The following is an 18873-nucleotide window of genomic DNA, read 5'->3' as shown; positions in this document are numbered from 1 at the left end:
GCCCGGTGCTGCCTGCATAAAGGTGCACCTGTGTGGAGGTTTACCTGCCACCACCTGACATCTCCAAATATTATTCTTCCATTGTATGTCCTCACAAAAGTAGGTTTTCTCATGTAACAGTGTCTCCATTGTCCCCTGGAGCAAAAACGTGACTGCCTTAATGTAGGTGAGGAAAAGAGGAAGAAAAGAGAAATCAGATGGTTTCTTCTGAGCAATTTCACCTAAACATTTAGCTGATGGAAACAAAAACATAGGGTCCACAGCTGTAGGGTCGTTTTTTGGTTTTTTTGTTTTTTGTTTTTTTTTTTCCTCGAGGTAGCTCATAACCTTGGCAGTAGCATCCTGGAATGGGTTTGGGAATCCTTGTGTGGTGTCCAATTCACGTAATTCTCTCACCCCAGGCTTGGGTCTGGTCCTGTCTGGCAGAGTTACCAGCCTCAGGGTGCTGCAGGACACAACAGTTTCATACGTTAATTTATAGGTTATTGGCTTCAGTGCTGGCTGTGTCACAACAGCACTGAACTACAAAATTCCAAATGAATAGTGGGGATTATTTATAAACTATGGCAAGACCTGTAGTCCTGAAAGCCTGGTGCTCTTCCTACTTAAAGACTCTGTAGAGTAGGAGCTAATTAAGAACAAGAGAGTGACAGGACATAATCAAGGTCCTCAGTCTTTAATAATTCCTTACATTCATTATGAACACGTCAGCTCCTCATTTGTGTTATTGTGGATCTGTTAATGGAGAAGGATTGGCAAGTCTTAGATGAGAAGGTAGATCGTGGGGTTTTGTTTTCTTTTGTTTTGATGGGGTTTGTCTTCCAAAGACAGTTTTGTACTATGCAAAATTAATTTCCAGTGAGCCAAGGAAGTAATCAGTGCTGTAGGACAGGATATTACAGGGATATAATTGAAAAATTAAACTTTTATTATAAATGTGCAAGCAAGACACCTCCGTAGACTTCTGTCTTTTTCTTCTCAGCAGCAGGAAAATTTTAATGTATACTGTTTTATTCTCCTTCCTTATTTTACCTTGTTTTCAATGTGGTGCTATATATATTTTCTCCTTTTCCATCTTCCAGCAAAATGACTTTTCCTTCCACTAACCAATCTGTCAGATAAATGATAATAAAATTTATTTATTAACCTGAAAAAGAAACCAAAGGAGTAATCCATATTAAAGTAGACAGTACCAATTCCATATTCCATCTGTATATGAAGCTTATGTGAGAATTCCTTGATAATGCCAAATCTGAAGCTGCTTTTTTTAATTTTATTTTCCTTGATTTCATGAGAATTTTGCTGTAGATATTACTGCACACAAATGAAATGGAATAGTGCAAGGCTTCTCCACTGGGCAAATACTGAAGAAAAGAAAATGTAATATGTTGACAATAAATGCCTTTTTAATTAGATAAATAAGACAAGCTCCTGGATGAATGATGACTGATAAGTGATAAAGCTTTCTGGTGTTTAATTATAGATGAACTGACACCATGAGGATAGAGCAGATGTGTGAGAAGGGCTTAGGCGGCAGCTTCAGTTTTATTAAAAAGCACTTCAGAAGAAAACTTAATTATACACAGGCAGTGGATGGATATAGACAGGGGACTGAAAAATTCCTGGTCTGTTGAGTGATGGCATTGAGCAAAGTGGCAGGAAGGCAGAGGTTTGCAGCCTGATGGTTTTCTGCTCCTTTCCTGTAGCTCAGGATAGACCTCTCCATCCCTGTGTTGCCACCAGTTCCTGGCACACCTCCCAAAACAAGGCTGTCATTGTTCCACCTCTCCAGGAGGTTTCCAAAGTCACAATTCATGACAAAATTTGAGAGGTGTCCACCTTGTGCAACCTCATGCTTTCTGGTGCTGTGAAGAGAGGAGGAATATCAGCCCAGCCTCCTTTTCCCAGCAGAATTCCTTCTTCTTCCTGACTGTTTCAGGCAGTAGAAACCATTCTGTATCAGCTGTAGGCTGTCCTCTGGACTTCTGTGGAGGGCAGGATGATGAGCTTTGTCTGGTTGAAGGAAACCAAGGAATGAGGACTGAGCTGAGCTGTGCCTTGATCTTCTTCCAGTTTGCCAGGTCAAGTCGAGCTTGGATGATTTTGGGGGTCAGTGGCAACTTTGGGCTGAGAAGGTTGGGGCTGTTCAGCCTGGCGAAGACAAATTTGTGTGGAGACCTCACAGCCCCTTCCAGGACCTGGAGGGGCTACAGGGAAGCTGGACAGGGGACTCTTCATCTGGAACTGGAGGGACAGGACCGGGGAGAATAGGTTCAAACTGACGCAGGGCAGGGCTGGATGGGACACTGGCAATCAGGAATTGTTCCCTGGCAGGGTGGGCAGGCCCTGGCACAGGGTGCCCAGAGCAGCTGGGGCTGCCCCTGGATCCCTGGCAGTGCCCGAGGCCAGGCTGGACACTGGGGCTGGGAGCAGCCTGGGACAGTGGGAGATGTCCCTGCCTGTGGAACACGTGTCCCAGCAGGAACTCTTTGGGTTTTAAGGTCCCTTCCTACCCAGATCATTCTGGGAGTCTGTGATTCTATGAACTGTAGGGAAATAATCCACCCCATCTTTTGTGTCCTTACCTTTGGCCAGTCAATCCCTACATCCATCCAACTGAAAATAAAAAAGTCTGCTAGATTACTTCTTAATTCTGAATTAAAATTTATTTTTAAACTGTGAAGCCGTCGCTGGAATATTTATGCATTTTCTTTTTTGGCTCATAGTCTGTTAATTAACGGTGTGCACTTTGAAATAGACATTTTTTCTTGATTTTCTATTTTAATCCTTATCTCTTCTTCCTCATACCTCCAGCCTGCTGGGTACACCCACTGCTATTCCCTGAAGCTAATGTGAGAATTTAAATTTCAAATTACTGACAGAAGTGGATTGCTGTTCAAACAAGGCATCTCAGTGTTCTCAAACACCTTGATGAATTATGCATTCAGAGGGCGTTTGATCAATGAAATCTTTAGTGTGTTTTTATTTATTGTCTCTTTCCTATCAGTGAAGTTGCCTTCTACTTAATTTCCGAAGCCCAGTCTTGACAATTGCTGTGGTGTTGCAGGTATTTTATACACTTACCTCTGAAATACAGAGAGCAGATTAATAAACATTGCATGCATGACGTGTGGTCCCTAGACTTATTAATCAACATGGAAGGTTAACTGCTTGCATTCAGAAGCATTCGGAAAAACACAAGATATTTTCCCTGAAAGGCACTTCGATTTTATTTTATTATTTATTCAAGTACTCTGTACAACTAATCGTGATATTAAATGATGGAAAGCGATTTTAAAGGTGTCTTTATAGCTTTTAACCAGAAAGATAGATTTCTTATGTATCCATTTGATGTTTTAGTAATTAAAAAAAACCCCATATGCAGCTCATTATCTGAATAAAATATATACTTAACAGAGCTCTAAGCATAAGAGAATGAGTCTGTAGAAAGGAGATCACCTGGATTAGGGAAAAAGTTATTTTTAATGGACACGTGATCAATGTAGTGTGATTAAATGGATGAGTATAGATATTTACTGAGTCTGAAATAAATATTTTTAGATGTATGGGCCCAGCCTCCACACTTAGTGTCATCAATTGTAAAAATCATGTGGAAGTGGGATACTTTTTTAGCCTGTGAATGGTTTGTTTATACACTCATCAGTCAGTAGCTGATGCAGAGGGCTCACCTGCCACAGTCCTTCCACAGGCCCTCCAATTTCCTGCTTTTTTAATCACCCTGTGTCACTGTGTGTGTGCCTTCCTGAGGAGTTCAGTCAGAAAGCAGGTGAGCCTAAAAACACTAATTGTGGCAGTCTAAATTCCCTGATATTTCAGAAGGCAGCACCTTAAGCACATGGAGCTGCTGTATTTTCACTTTTGTGGGTTGAAATTTAAATTTCCTATTGTACATTCCTCAGGGCTCACTTTTGGCAGGTGGCTGGGCTGTGTAAGAAAACATCCGACCAAAACTGTAAGTTTGCAGTTCTTGGATAACCTGCAGGGTTTCTGTAAGGATCTTCTTTGGTTAGGAATCACAGAATATCCTGAGCTGGAAGGGACCCATCAGGGTCACCCAGTCCAACACCTGCCCCTGCACAGACCCCCCAAAAATCCCATCTTGTGCCTGAGAGCATTGTGCAAACACTCCTGGAGCTCTGGCAGCCTTTGTCCCGTTCCAATTCTAGGCAAAATTACATCTGTATTTATTTTACGTAGCATGAAATTTTTTGTTTGGGAAATAAAAAAAAAGGCATTTTGTTTTCCAACATTGAAAGAATAATGATGGAAAATTGAATTAATGATCTCTCTTCCTGTGGTCACAGCAATGATCAGGGCTTGCATCAGAAGATAACTTTGTAAAGAGGCAGTCTGCAAAAGATTAAAGCCAACCCAAAAGGCAGAGGCAACAACATAAATTCATCCTAATCTGGAATTTGGCCCATGACATCCCTTCAGGTGGGTGGGAACAATGGAAGATGGGAATCCCTGTGGGACTGTAAGAACCCAGGGATGGTGCAGACTTTGTCTCTGAACAATTGTGTCCCCTTCTCAGAAGGCTGAACTGGGCAGAAATGTGTCTCCTTTCCAAGGAAAAGGTTTTTATGGCAGAATATTGAAGTACAGTCTGCGTTGCTGGCGTGGATGGGAGCTGTGGTGACATCCAGGACAGGAGAGGCTGGGATGGAGCATGGTGAGGACATCAGCACCCCTGTGATGCCCTGTTGACCCCACCAGCTGGAACTAAACCGGGCTTAAATATTTGCATTGCTGCCTTGGTTTTAGTGGAGGCAGAATGATACAACAAGCAATGCACAAAACATGCTGATGACAGGCAGACAATGCTTGTGGTGCAGCTGTGAGGAAGTACTGAGTTCTCAAATATGGACTATCTTTGAATCTGTGCTCGCTGGTAATCCACTGTAATTCCCATTAAACAAGCATTGTGAGCAGCCTATTGTTTTTAGAGGAGTTAAATGAGAGTCTTAATGAATTAAAAATGTACCACATTTATCTGTGGAGGAAAAGCTTTCATCTTCACTCCCTCAGGTCCCAGTGCCCTCCTGGGGAGAATGGTCACCTGCTGAATTGACCAGAATAAAGTGCTGGAAATTGCTTAATAGGAGGAGAAGCAATTTTTCACTAATCTGTTTCAGGCTTGCCAGAGGTGATTTCTCAATCTGAGCTGTGGCTGCTGGAGCTCAGAGGGATGGCAAGCAAAAATGGGCAGGTGGAATTGTTCAGCACAGAACCTTCTTGCCAGGAGCTGCCTTCCTAGCAGGGAGGCTCTGGAGGGCAAAAGTGCTGTTTAGGCTTGTGTCCCCCCTTGGCTATCAGTGGAAGGAAGATGTGTAGTCATCCATGACTGGCAAATATTTAAAAAAACCCTCTTCCTTCACCTTCCGAACAAACTGTCGGAATAGGAAGTTTGAATTTCAGCAGAGTGAATATAATGAGGTCAGGGCAGCTGCAGAGCACTAATCATTCTTCAGAAAAAGGCCACTCTGTGCTCTCAGTGTGAAACATTTCCCGTCCTCAGACATGCATTTTATCCCCTTTTTGTCTGGCTTTTGCAAGTGGACGGCTTAGTCACCCTGGTATTAACAGTTCTTGTATTCTAGGCCTTGCTATAAGCTTGATTACATAGGCAAATTTTTGCAAAATAAGCTATTTGTTTAATCAGTGAATTTAAAGGGCAATGGTATTGCACAAGTTCCTGAATTACACTCTGACTCCACAATTATCCCTTTTTATGCTCCAGCTCTCCCCAGCTCCAGAGGAGGCAAACCCAGACCCTGTGGATGCTCCCTTAGCACAGGAGTCTCTGTCTGAGGAATTGTTCTTCTGTTGCTCTTCCTGTGTGTTTGAAAAATAGAAAAGTCCTGTCTCAAGACCTTGGAAAAATGTTGTTTTATCCAGTACATGTCCTGCTCTGTTAACTTTCAAATACTGGTAACTTCTGAGGGGTAGTTCAGCCTGATCAGCTTTGGGAAAAATTGGCTCTGGGGCAGAGAAACTTGATCATTTTTCTTGTTGGGAGCCAAAGTAATCCGATTTCAACTTTGCTTTATTTCAGGGGCTGGGTAGCATTAGTAAATTCATCTGTTTTGTGCTCAAGCTGTTAGTATGTTTGGCATTCAGCTATCTGATTCTGTACTTCTTCATATTTCTGCAGCTTAGCCCACAGGATTGCAGCAGCAGCTGAAAGTGAGTAACGTTACAGGGCAGGATTTGTGGTGCTGCTCAGCCCGTACGCAGCACAGCTGGAAAATAATGCGAAAAGTATTGAAATTATTATGGAAAACATGAAGAGATCTTATGAGAACTGCAGGCTCCTGAAGCACAAGAAACAGTACCATATGTGAGGCTGGCAGAGAGAGGTTTTTGGGGGGAATACTGTCCTTGGAGGAGCTAGTCCTGACAGTTTATCAAAGGCATAAAGCAAGACAAACTGGGAAAAGTAAACAGAGCGACAGAGCCGCCTTTGTCGGGACAGGTTTGGGATACAATGGCTCATGTTGTTGTTGCTTCCTGAGTGATCCTGCCCCATCCCTGCCAGCCAAGAGCTTTGAGTCTGCCTGATTACCCCTCTTTCATCTCACTGCCCCTCTCCTCAGGTGGGGTGAGAGGGGGGCATGAAATAACAGAGTCCCACCCTGAGCCGAGGCTGCTGCACTGAAAGCTTTTCCATAAATTGCCCATTTTCTGTGTTTGTGTCACAGATGTGCCAGAATTCTGGTCAGGACCAGTAAAGCAGAAGGTTCACCAGCCCCTTAAGATTGGGTTTTAATGGTGTTTTATTCCTGTGGATGCAGAGAGATGTTTTCTGGGATAGTTGAGTGTGCCTTGGCTCGTGCGTTCCCAGGGGGACAATTTGCTGTGCTCACTCAGCCTAGAAGGAAAGAAATAAACCTGTAACATCTGCAGAGTCATAAACATCTTGAATAAAAAAAAAAATTGTGTTGCTAAGAATCAGGAGTGAAGGTTTTCTTCACTCCTGTAGGCCTCATCTCACACAGAAATGACTATAAAGCCTTACATGTTCCGAGAAATGTGCCTGTGGTCGTTTTCAGCCTCTGCACACACATTCTGTAATGGTATCCATTATTACAAATATTCTGTTCTCAATACAGGAAAATCCTTAGAAAAGCAGAATAGAGCAAATTTAGATGGGGGGGGGGAAAGTCAGCATACATTTCATGTCATTTACAGATCATCTGGAACATCTTTGCTCTCTCCGGCAGGAGTTAAGAAATTTTCTTCCAAAATAATTTTGCTGTTGTAAGAATTCTTTCAGGCCATAAAAACCTTGAAAAGCTGCTTGTTCCTATTCTGCCTGAAGGCAAATTACAAAACTTGCTGCTCTGAAGAGAAAGAGAACCTGACACTTTTATACTTTCATGGCTGTGGTAATGGATTGTGCATGGGGGATGCAGGGACGATAAAAGGAAGAGGTGCATTTCCATATTTTCTTGTAGAGTTGAAGAGTTGAAGGCAAAAATCTAACATTCTGAGGGCCTGCAGGGCAGTAAGAAACTTTAAATTCTCTTTATATTCATTTACTGTATTACAAGCTGCAAGAGAGCCACTGGAACTGTGGCAAATTCAGAATTCACAAAAATCTAGTGCCAAACTACTCTGCTAGGAGAGCAGGGAGTGCAAGCACTCAAAACCTATAACCTTTGTCTTCTCTGTTGAAAGGTGCTTTGTTTTAGCTCTTTCTTTTTTTTTTCTTTCTTTCTTTTTTTTTTTAATTGGCTTGAAGATTACCAGCTACTTATAGTTAGAAATTCATATTTGCAAATGCAGTAAATTGAGTATAACCAGGAACTGCAGCTCTGGAGGGAGGACCAACCAAGCAGCAACAACCACAAAATCGAGGTGGGTGATGCTCCAGAGCCCTGTTCCTGTTTCCTGGCAGTGCAAGTGGAGGCTGGGAGCTGCCTGCTGCTCCTCTGCTCCTCTAAAGTGCAGCAGCCAGCTGTAAAACTGATCCAATGAAAGCCCTTAAGGTCTAGTGGGCAATCACCAAAACAAAAGGTACAGTTTTCTTTCAGCCCAACCAGCACAACGTTTCTTTGATTAGACAGCTGAACGTCCGAGTAAATAAAGGAAGAAGATCATCACTTGCTCTTACTTTGGGAGCAATTAATAGTCCTTTGATAACAGACTATTTCCTTTTTTCCGGCTTTTGCATTGCTCTTCCTTTCCTTCTGCTGGTTAAGCACTCTCAATAGAGTTTAGTCTAAAATTGTGGGCAGTAGAACTCCTGATGTTTTCTATCTTTTCCAGGTGATTAATTTTGTTTAGTTTGGTTGGTTTTTGGCTTTTTTTTTTTTTTTTTTTTTTTTTTTTTGCTTTTGGGATTTTTTTTTTTGTGTATGTGGGACACAAAGGTTAACTTCCTAAAACGCAAAATATGGAAGGTTTTCTCACAGTATTTTTTTACTTTCCTCCCTGACTAACACAATTAGGCTGAAATGTCTTGTATATCCCGGATGGAATATTCAGTAATTTCATTTTGTTCCATTAAGCATTTATTTTTATTTCTTTTCACTCTTAGAAAGTTCCTGTGTATCTCAGTTGATTACGAAAAAAGCAGGTGGGGGTGAAGGAAGAGAAAATTCCAGCTGGATATGTTTCAGGAATGTAGAATTATTCTGGAACTTTGTGTTTTTTCTTTCCAATTGAATGATATTTTTTTTGTTAAAATCATGCTTAATATCATACATAAAAGAATTTCATAATTGCAAGCACCATAAAATTAGATAAATTGTTGTTCTCCTTATTACTGGTGATGATACTGCTTTAGCAACAAAATTGATAGCTAGCAATCATGCATAATTAAATTTGTAAGTTTCACTCTGCAGCTGTGCATTTGTTTCCAGTCTTCCTGTCCCATTTAGATACCCATTCCAGGACTTTTTTTTTTTTTTTTTCTTGAAAACATGGGAATATTTTTTTTTTAATGTTTCCAATAACTAACTAACTCTAGAACTGACAAGGTTCTAATCTATTTGTGTGATTGAGCCCTGGTATAAGAGCTGTTTTCCTCTCATGGTAATGGTGTCGAGTTATAAGATTTTAATTTGTTTCATTGTTTCATTGCTTTCCTAACCTTTTTATTTTTTTTTTTTTTTAAGGCAGATAGCTCTGCCATGGAGCAGCCATACACTGAATCCCTCTCAGGTTTGTGCCTATGTTGGAACAAGGTTAGAAGTGGCAGCTTGTTCTTGGTGAGAGGGAAATGCAAGTAAACAAGGCTCTTCAGAGGCAAATTAAACTTTGCTCCTGCCAAAAATCCTGAAATTATGCCCAGCAGAGCAGCCCTTGGGCTGCAAGGGGGCATTTTGTAACCGTGCTCCTTTTTGCTGTCTTTTTCCTGTGAACGTGTGAATTTCTGGCCATTCTTTCAGTGAGCTGGGCTCCAGCGGTGGGATGTGTTTCCCCCACCCACCCTCCTGCAGTTCTTACCTGGCCTGAAGACATGGAGTCACAGAAGCAGTCTGATTTTTCAAATCACTCAATACCCATGCTGCAGTGACAAGGCTTTTCACCCAGTGCTCTGGGATTGGTACAAGGACCCAGCTGATGATGCTGAATTTAGCACAAAGTGTTTTAGGTCTGGTGTAGCCACACCAGGCTGACAGGTGATCCAGCTGTGGCTCAAGATCTGTGCTCAGGTGTGGAGATGCTCCCTGCCCACTGTTTTTGTGTGCAAGGGCCAAGCAGTCCTTTGAAAAGGTTCATGTCATGCAAGATCATCCACATTGGTCCTTTCTTTTCTCGTTTATATATTTTTTTTCTGTTTCTTTGACTTTCTGTCTTTATGGCAAAGAGTTTTTAGTGTTCCACGGGTTTATTGCCATGGGATGACTAATGCTGGAGCAGTGCTGGGACCAGATCACCCACTTTGAGGGTAAAACAGAAGGTTTTACCCTCTCAATTCCCCTTGCGCCGGCGTGACGGGGATTTGAGTCACCCTGACTCATCCCTCACCCCCTCAGAAAGCCCAGACCTACAGCACAGGAGAGGCAGAATTCCTCATTTGTTTCTTGTTTAATTTTCTTATTTATTTTATTTCTTCATTACTTATCAGGCCTAGAATTACTGGTCCCCTAAAAATAATAATTATAAACAGATTTGTTTCTTCCCGCAGTGAGTACAGCAACCCTGGCTGCTGCCGCCCTCACCTTGTGGCAGGGATTTAAAACAAAAATCAACACTGAATCCTTCTGTTTGGAGGGGTGACTCCCACCTTGTCTCCTTTCACTATGACAGAACACAAACTCCTGCTGATAGCCTTTATCAAATTCTACAAACCTTTCCAAGCAGCTTTCTTTTTTTTTCCTTTTCTTCTTTTTTTCCCCTTTTTTCTTTTTTTTTATTTTTTCCTATTTTGTGTGTGTTTGTGTATTGGTTTTGCTGTTTCCTGGATTAAATCTTAGCCAGCAGCTTTTAAGCAAAGCTCTGCTTCCCGAACACCATAATTCACCAGCTCATTGCAGTGACACTGATTTTCTCCTGTGTTTTTAATAGTTCTTCTGTGAAACAAGGCTCAATTCTTGTCTCTGTTCCTGACAGGTAACATCTGATACCTTTAGGGAATGAAATGGTTCCCTTAATCAAGTGGAAGGAACATTTTTTTAACTGCTGCCACAAAAACTGGGTCTTTAAAAGGATTGAATGCTTTAGGGAAATGCTGGAGCTGAAGGAATATATTTGAATGCCTGATGATATTGAGTTACTGCTGGATGTTATAAATAGCATTTGTTTCAGTGTCCCAGGGTGTTACCCCAGCAGCAGTTTTGGTGGGGGAAATTACTGTTTCTTTTAAACACTGAGTATTTATGAAATAACTCACAAAGATCAATGTTGGAGAATTAATTAATTGCCAAGTTTTAAAACTCAAAGCGTTGGCAAGGAGTTGATTGTGTTAATAAGTACCTGGGGGTGCTGCTTAATTCATATTTCCGAATTTAGGTTTTGCTGTTACTGTTGTGCTTTGATACTTTCCAGGAGAGACACAAACTGTGACAATAAGGACTATTCTCGTGTTCCCAAATTTTGTGAAATAAATACAGCACCCTGAGAAAAACCTATCTTAGCAGACATACACTGAGAGGACATGTTTTACTTGAGGTATTCTTGTTCTTTATGGTGGTACCAAAAAAATCATCTTAAAATCTCCCTATCAGTATTATATTATTCTTACATGAGTACTTTTCTCTCAGTTCTCTGGGTTGTTCCTCAGTTCCACATTCAAAAGTTAAGAAGAACATGCTTTCCTACTCCATAAAAAGGGTAAAGTACCCCCAAAATTTTGGTTTGGTTTGGTTTTTGTTTACTGATCAGGAAATCAGTGGGACTTAGTCCAATTTAAGACTATTAAAAAAAAAAAAAAAAAAGCAATAACACTGGTACTGATCTGGTGGATCTTTTGGAGGGTAGGCTTTCTGCACATTCACTGTAATAAATAACAATTAATAAGGCTGTCTATAATATTTAAATAACAACATGTAATTTATGTATAATCAGCATGGCAGGCCTCTAAATGTAGCTTGTTTTTGTGAAAGTTTAGTTCTTGCTTAGCACTTTTCATTTCACTTTTCAGCAGGCAAGAAATTTCCCTCTTCTGTTCTTCCTGGGAAGTGACTCTTCACAGCTCCAGCCCTTCCACTTGTCAGGTGTAATATTAACAAGAGGGAATGTATTCCCATCAATATTAGGAGCCTTATCAGCAGCTCGTAGTTCTGCTTTTGTCATCACTGATACCTATTTTTTATCACAGCTTTTATTAGTTGAAAAGTCTGCAGAAGTAGGTCACTCCTTGGTTTCACAGTAAGGACATTTTCATGAGTGTATAAGAATTTGAAGTAGCTTTGCACTTTTCTAACAATGCCTTTACATGTAAAGTGTTAAGGATTAGCGTAACTGTGGTGGTTCATGCCAGTATTTTGTGTTTTTATGCTGAAAGATGAGACGTGTGGCGTGCCTACAAAGGTGAAATGAAGGTGTTAACAATATTCCTGTCAGTCTGCGCAGCTCATTTGATTTTCAGAGCTGCCATGTTAGTAACACAGGATATTTTGACTTAAATACATATTTTAAAAGTCTATTTTATTTCTGTGCCCTCACTGGATCTGATACTTCAGCTTATTTTAATGAGTGGAGCTGATGAGTATGTTAATTGGTACCAACTGAATGCTCTAACCTTCATCTTCAGATGATTTTTTTTTAATAGGCTAATGAGGCAAGCAGGTAACACAGCTTCTAGGCCATTTTAATTTATTTTTTTAACACCTCCAGTACAGCCATGGCAAATGGAGACCCTCATGGAGGGGCCTTGGACTGAACAACCTGAATAAAACTCCATTCCAACACAAACCATTCCATAATTCTATGATAAGTTATCCACAATATTACACACCTGGCAGCCAGTTCAGTTACTTTCACCAACAGAACAGATACAAGCATTAATTCCATCTCCTTTTCTGCTGGACTGTTTTATTTCTTTGATTAACTCATTAAATCATTATTAAAATTGTATTTCTTCAATTTGTGTGTTCAATATCTGTGGTATAACTTGGCTTCTTAGTGGTAACTTTCCATCAGTGAGGCAGCTCAGGTGCACACTGAATTTGGGGGCAGTGCACTAAATTTTGTAGATTATCCCCATCTTTGATATAAAGGGACAATGAAAATTAAATTTCAAGTGAGCAGTATGGTCAGTGACTGTGACTGACAACAGAAATTTTTCTGTTTTTTCATAACAGTGGAAATACAATTAATCAGGTGCCATTATGTATTATAAGGAATTATTACCCTCTAATCTTCATTGTCTCAAGGTAATGCAGATTACCTTGCATTTACTGTCTGCAGATGTTTTTGAGCATCATTTTCATCCCTCTGAGACCAGAATGTGTATTTCAATGTGAACAAAGCCCATATCCAATATAGAAATGCTGTTTAAGGAGAAATTGCTAGTAGTGTTGTTTTTATTTTTTGGTGGTTTTTTTTTATTTTTTTTAAATCTTTAATTTCAATTGCCGTTGTGCCTTTAATTTACATTTTTGTAGCATGGAAATATTCAACCATGCTTTCTAGGGTCATTAAGCTTGTATTTAGTAGGAGCACCTCTGGGATTGGGATGAGTGACAGCTCATAAAATTTAGAGTCACTGGAGACCTCTGTGTATGACTGACGTGAAAAGCATTGAATTGGTTGATTTTTAGGAGTGTTTTTAGAGGCCCAAGGCACGAGGCTATGAATTTTTAAACTGGGTTCTCTGATACACTGTGTGAAATACTCTTATTTTCATTCTGCTTTACATCTGAATCATCTGTAGCCCTTAAAATAACTAATGGGAAGGACAAAAGGGGTGTACACTGCACATATTTCCAGGGGGAGGGAAGGGGAAAAAAAAAGGAAGGGAAAGAAACTCTCTTGTGGAAGGTGCTTTTTTTTTTTTTTTTAATTTTCATTATTCTGAAGTGGGTAATTGTTTCATTGTCAGAATGCTGCAACTTCTGTGCTTTGCTGGGTTGTTTTTCCTGGGAATGCAGGTGGGTGTGACCCCTGAGGGGCCTCTGTCCCCCCAGCAGTGGCACAGCCTTGGGGAGAAAGAGGTGTTGATGCCCTAGGATTTTAGCTTTTATAACTTTCACGTGTTTGTGGTCCTGCAGTTCTTTAGTGAATAGCTCCAAGCTCCATATCCAGTGTCAGCTGCTGCTGTCCCATTTTGGGCAGACACAGCAATTCCTCTCCAGGCCTGGCAACCAAGGACACCTCAGTGCCTCAGGGCCCAGAAATGCAAACAAAAGTGACTTGGGGGAGAAACTTGGGCTAAATGACTTCATGAGCTGAAGCTGTAATTGTTAGATCAACCCCCAGTGTGCAAATGGACCCGAATTATAAAAGTGTGAAGACCCATGACCCGTGGTCCATTTTTGGGTGTAGTCCCTGGGGGGCTTTGCCTGCCCAAAATCTACCTGAAGGCCCTTCAGTAAATATAACCACTTTCTATTCCCTTAATCTTGGCTGCCTCTGAGCACCCACCGTGCCCAAACCTTCCTCCTCCACCACTTCCTGCAGGACTTCGGGGTGATTCTTCCCTTTTTTTTCCCTGAAGTGTGTTCCCACCCTGCTGCTGGTTTCCCGACTATCACAGTGAGCAGTGGGTGTCGTTGAAGATGTGCTGCTGAAATAATTTCTGTGCTGAAGAGTCATGGCCAGCTGCTTTAAAGCATCAGTACTCGTAAACAAACCCCTGCTTTATGGAGTTTGTCATCCACTGAAATGTGAACAGCAGCAGTTCTCATTAGAGGCCATAATGACAGAGACCTGAAAATGTGGGCTTCAGTTTTTTACTGTCTTAGTCTGGGTTTATTGCAGATGCTTAAATGTTTGAAAATAAATCCCATGTATTTTCTCACCTAGACATCTGAAATCTGAGCTGCAGGACACTGCAGAGCTGGCTGTTCATGAAGCCTCTGCCTTGAAATTCCGTGAGAATATCCCCCTTTATCCATGGTTGTCTTCAGAAATGTAGTGCTTATTCTAAATACTAATATAATAGCAGCTGAGTAAGTAACAGATCTGCATTAAAGGAGTGTGTCAGCACTGGAATTAGTGGGAAAACAGCAACATCAGGCATTAATGTTTGACTCTTCAGAGCTGAGATTTGTGAAGGGGGCTGTTGCAGTTTGAATTTGCCTCTCTTGGTTGATAGAATCCACTGCCACTGCTGGTCAGGACAGTGCAAACCCCAACGTAAACATCAGGCTCTTTCTGTATTCAGTATGCAGGACCCTCTGAACACCCTGTCTGCATTCCTGAGCCAGCACTGGTCTCCTGGGATACTCCTTTTTGATCTCCTCAGGCTTCACTGGAGCTTCTCGGGGTGGTGCTACACCTGGGAGCGAGCATTTGCAAGATTGGCTCTTGAACTGAGGCGCATGGAGAGAGGTGCAGACCACAGCACAGGAAAGAAAAGGATGAGGGAGCACATAATGCTCCTTTTGAAACTCTGTTTTTTCATTTTAAGACACTTCACATCTCGAAAAGTTAGGTGGTGGTATAAGTGAGGAATTTCATTATGTGCAGGAAAGGCTGTTTTGGACTTTGATGGGTTTTTTGCTTCATGTAATACAGAAAATCATGCCTTTTGGAGATGGAAGTGATTTATGGTCTATCCTGCCAAGTTACTGTACAGAAAGATACCATCTTAACTCAGTGTGGGTATCTCAATTATTCACGTTCTGGACATAAAAAATCCACCATCTGTTACCTTAATATTAATGCTACTTTCCCAGTAGGTGTAAGCAAATTATAAAATATGTTCCTACAGGTTTTGTGCTTATCAGCAAACAAAATACAAGAAAATGCATTGTTCCTTTATGCTGGAAACTCACAGTTTTGTGTGGTTGTTGTTCAGTAAAAGTGCTATAATAAATTTGTGAGGGGAAAAGGAGAATTGAGGTGAGAATAACAACTTCTGTGGCTACCACATATTCATCTTCCATTTTGGTGAAGTCTTGCCTTTCTGGCCACAGAAGTGTTGCAACTAAATCTGGTTTATTTGCTATGAAAATTAAACAAGTGGAAGAGCCAGAGGTGGGAGGAAAAGCTGTATTTACATGTCCATGGCAAAGTATTTATAACAAAAGAGAAATTCACCCCCAAACAGACACCCCATTAATCTTCCTGTATTCCATGCAGTTTCCCATTTTCCCAGTCAGGCATCTCAGTGTCACTGTAGTCCTGTGGGGAAAACTCACCTCACTGTGGCACCCCAGTAAACTCCAGCTCCATAAAAACACTTTCAGTTCAAGGAATTCGTCTTTCAAACGTGTTCCATGTCATTTCAGGTATTGCCAAAGGGGGGAAAAAGGGAATTAGAGCTGCCTGAATGTGTGCTGAGAAGGGTAATGTGGCAAAAATTGCTTGGTTTTGGTGGGGTTTTTTTTGTTTGTTTGGTTGGGCTTGGTTTTTTCCTTGTTTGCTTTGTGTTTTTCTCACTTAGCTAGCAAAAAGAAGCTGCTGAAGAGGAGTTTGCAGGTTGCATCGTGCACCAAAAGCCGTTTTGCTGTGAAATTCTGAAATAATTGTCAAGCCCAGAGACAAGCAAACAATTTTTCACAGGTTTTACTGCATTAATACAATCCAGCTGATACACAAACATGGAAATCTGTTTGCTCTTCTAACCACAGCATAAAAAAATAGCAATTTTCAAAACTCTCACCAATTGCCAAACATGATTATGCTCCTGCATCTATTATTTCAATTTGTCTGTACAGGGGAAAAAGGGAAATTTGAAGCAAATTTTATATAATATTGTTAAAATCAGAGTGGTGTAAGCCTTTTGGCTGCAGTGCAGGGAACTACATATAAATGTCTCAGCTTTTTTGCAGTTTATGCTGAATATTCCTGCTGCTCTCCTGTTGCTTTCAGGCTTAGCATTCATAAACCTTGCTGTGTGCACTCTGATGGGCCTATATCAGGTAAAATAATGTTCTATATCACATGATTCCACCACTATAAAAGCTTTTTTTTTTTTTTCTCCAGCACTGTGCACCCCTTTCATTTTAGGGCATGGTGGAAGGACACCAGTGACTTTAAATAAATAATAAATCAATTACTCTGTTCGTGATGAAATTAAGATGTTAGTGCTTCCTATTTGCATGAAAATTACTCAGCCAGGAAGGCCACAACATTAATGACTCTGTTACGAGACTCTGACTAATGGTGTCACTGGAATTTATTGTGCTTCCCTTTGTCCAGACTCTCTGATTTTATCCTCATTCTTGTTCTGCAGTGGCTGTGCCTGGAGCAGGGTCAGAGACAACCTTCTCCCACCTGTTCATGGTTCACGTCTCAGCCCACAAATGAGCTATCATTTATCATTAATTTAATGTATTATTTTCATTTACCATTTATTATTTATTTTATGAACTCTCATTTCTCATTTATTGAAACCTTTGCTATTTCTGAACTGCTTCATGAGTGCAGGAAAGGGATTTCTTCCTCATTGCTTTTCTGCACTTAGCTTGTTGTTTTCACATCCTCTGAGGAAGATACTGACACAATCACATCAGGTATCAGTCATGTGGGATTCAAAAGGGATAAAAACCATCAAGCAAAAATGTACTGAAATGTCCTACTTGCATTATTTATTTTCCAGACAACGATTACTTGTTATTATCTTTGCTCCCGTATAATCTGATTTTGGAGGAAAAAAATACGAGTTTCAAAATAGTGAATGGATGAGGCTCCTCCACAGTCTCGCCATCAGTATCTTTTACTTGATGTACACTTAGAAAACAATACTTTAGCACTGGCTGCCAGATCCTCAGAGGTTGCTTCTCTCTTTCCCTGGGCAGTGTTTGGCTGGGAAGGATCCCCTGGACTGGTACAACAGATGAAGGAGAACTGGCACAGTTCCTGTCTCCCATGCTGAAGTGTCTCTGAGTGGTCCTTTCTGACACAGGAGGCACAAATCGGACGGTTCAGAGGCACAGCCCGGTAGAAATGAGGTTTTTAATAACTCGTGGGGACTTTCTCTGCAGAGATGGCAGAATAAGATGGTTAGATTACTTCTGGAACTGCCTTAGGAGAGATCAATATGTGAGCACTGTTCCCAGGACGACTGCGAGGAAAATTCTTGTAATTAATAATAAAAAAAATTGATTTTTGTGATGGTGGTGGTTTCAAACCACAGCTCTCAGGCAGCCCTGTAGGAACAAGGCACTGCAGTGTTTGGTGAGAAAGTCCAGTATTGATTCAGTTTGATAAAATATTTTTCTTTGTCTTTTGAGAAGCCTTGCTACATGGATGGTGTGAATGAAAGTTTGGTATTTCCAACACGTCGAGGGTCCCAACAGCCACAGTTCTTTTTTGTTGCAGAAACTATATTCTCCCTCTGTCTCCTTTGGTGTTGGACAATGTATGTGAACAGAGAACTGCACATAGAGGCAGAGAAGTATAATTCTCTGTTTTTCTGAGGCTCCGGCTGCTGAATAGGTATCATTGTATCCGTGTCTCTGGAGTGGGGGGGGATAAAAAAATAAAACCACTGCAAAAACTTCTTGGAGCTTTTTTTTTGGGCTTTTTTTTTTTCTTCCTGGTGTGCAGCCTCCTTCTGACAGCTGCAGAGAGAAATGTCTTGTGGCCTTTTCATCCCTTCCTCTGGCTCTGTGCTTTTCCTATCAACTGCCCCATAAATATTTTGCTGTAACTGGCACGGGGGATGCTCCTGGCGCGGGACCTCCTTCGAGTGAGACACAGAATTCGGTGCCTTTGAGGCAGCTGGGGGCTGGGGCTGAATACCAAATCCTCCTGCTGAATTTAGGGGCTTCACAGTCCCTCCTGTGCTCAGGTTTCAGCCATGTGCTCGCTGATTCGTGACCGGTTCATATTTAGTGCCAGAGTTCATTCTCTGTTGTCAACAGTTTGTATTTATCCCTGCTCCACGCCACGGGTTCCCTTCCTGTCTGCTCCCCTCCTTCCAGACCATCCCGCACCTCTCTGTGTCTCATTGTGCACCAGCTATCACTACTATGCTAAATGAAACCCTTCAGATTTCCAGTTTTGGCTTAGGATTTCTGGGAGACTCCTCCTTTCACAAGGACAGATTAAATTCTCTGTGATGGGCATTAAGGTCGGGTGGGGATGGCCATAAAAAAAAAAAAATCTCACTTCTTGCTAAATTCATCCTGATAGACACCTCCTTCATAAGGAGGGAAGAAATCCATGTGTATTCCATGTTCACGTTGGCTCCTTTGCCATTTGAAATGGTTATTTGGGATATTTCACAATAAAATTGAATTAGGTTTTTCTTTTTCATAGGTAGATGGGGAGGGTAGTGATACAAGG

General features: G+C 41.2%; 1 protein-coding gene across 3 annotated transcripts in view; it reads left to right on the top strand.

Moving 5' to 3' along the window:
* Nucleotides 1-18873, top strand: part of XRCC4 (X-ray repair cross complementing 4) — a 147685-nt gene that overhangs the window by 86455 nt on the left and 42357 nt on the right. Inside the window, exons 7-8 of one of the 3 annotated variants that reach the window (XR_010994602.1) lie at nt 8564-9650; nt 10585-10821. The exons of the other annotated variants lie outside the window; for them this stretch is intronic. The gene's annotated coding sequence lies outside the window, so the exon portion shown is untranslated. Of the gene's footprint in view, nt 1-8563; nt 9651-10584; nt 10822-18873 lie in introns of those variants that run through there. 3 annotated transcript variants of the gene reach the window in all.

This window comes from Anomalospiza imberbis, chromosome Z (assembly GCF_031753505.1).
Source record: "Anomalospiza imberbis isolate Cuckoo-Finch-1a 21T00152 chromosome Z, ASM3175350v1, whole genome shotgun sequence".
Classification (NCBI taxonomy): domain Eukaryota; kingdom Metazoa; phylum Chordata; class Aves; order Passeriformes; family Viduidae; genus Anomalospiza; species Anomalospiza imberbis.
This window is presented reverse-complemented; position numbering and strand designations above follow the sequence as displayed.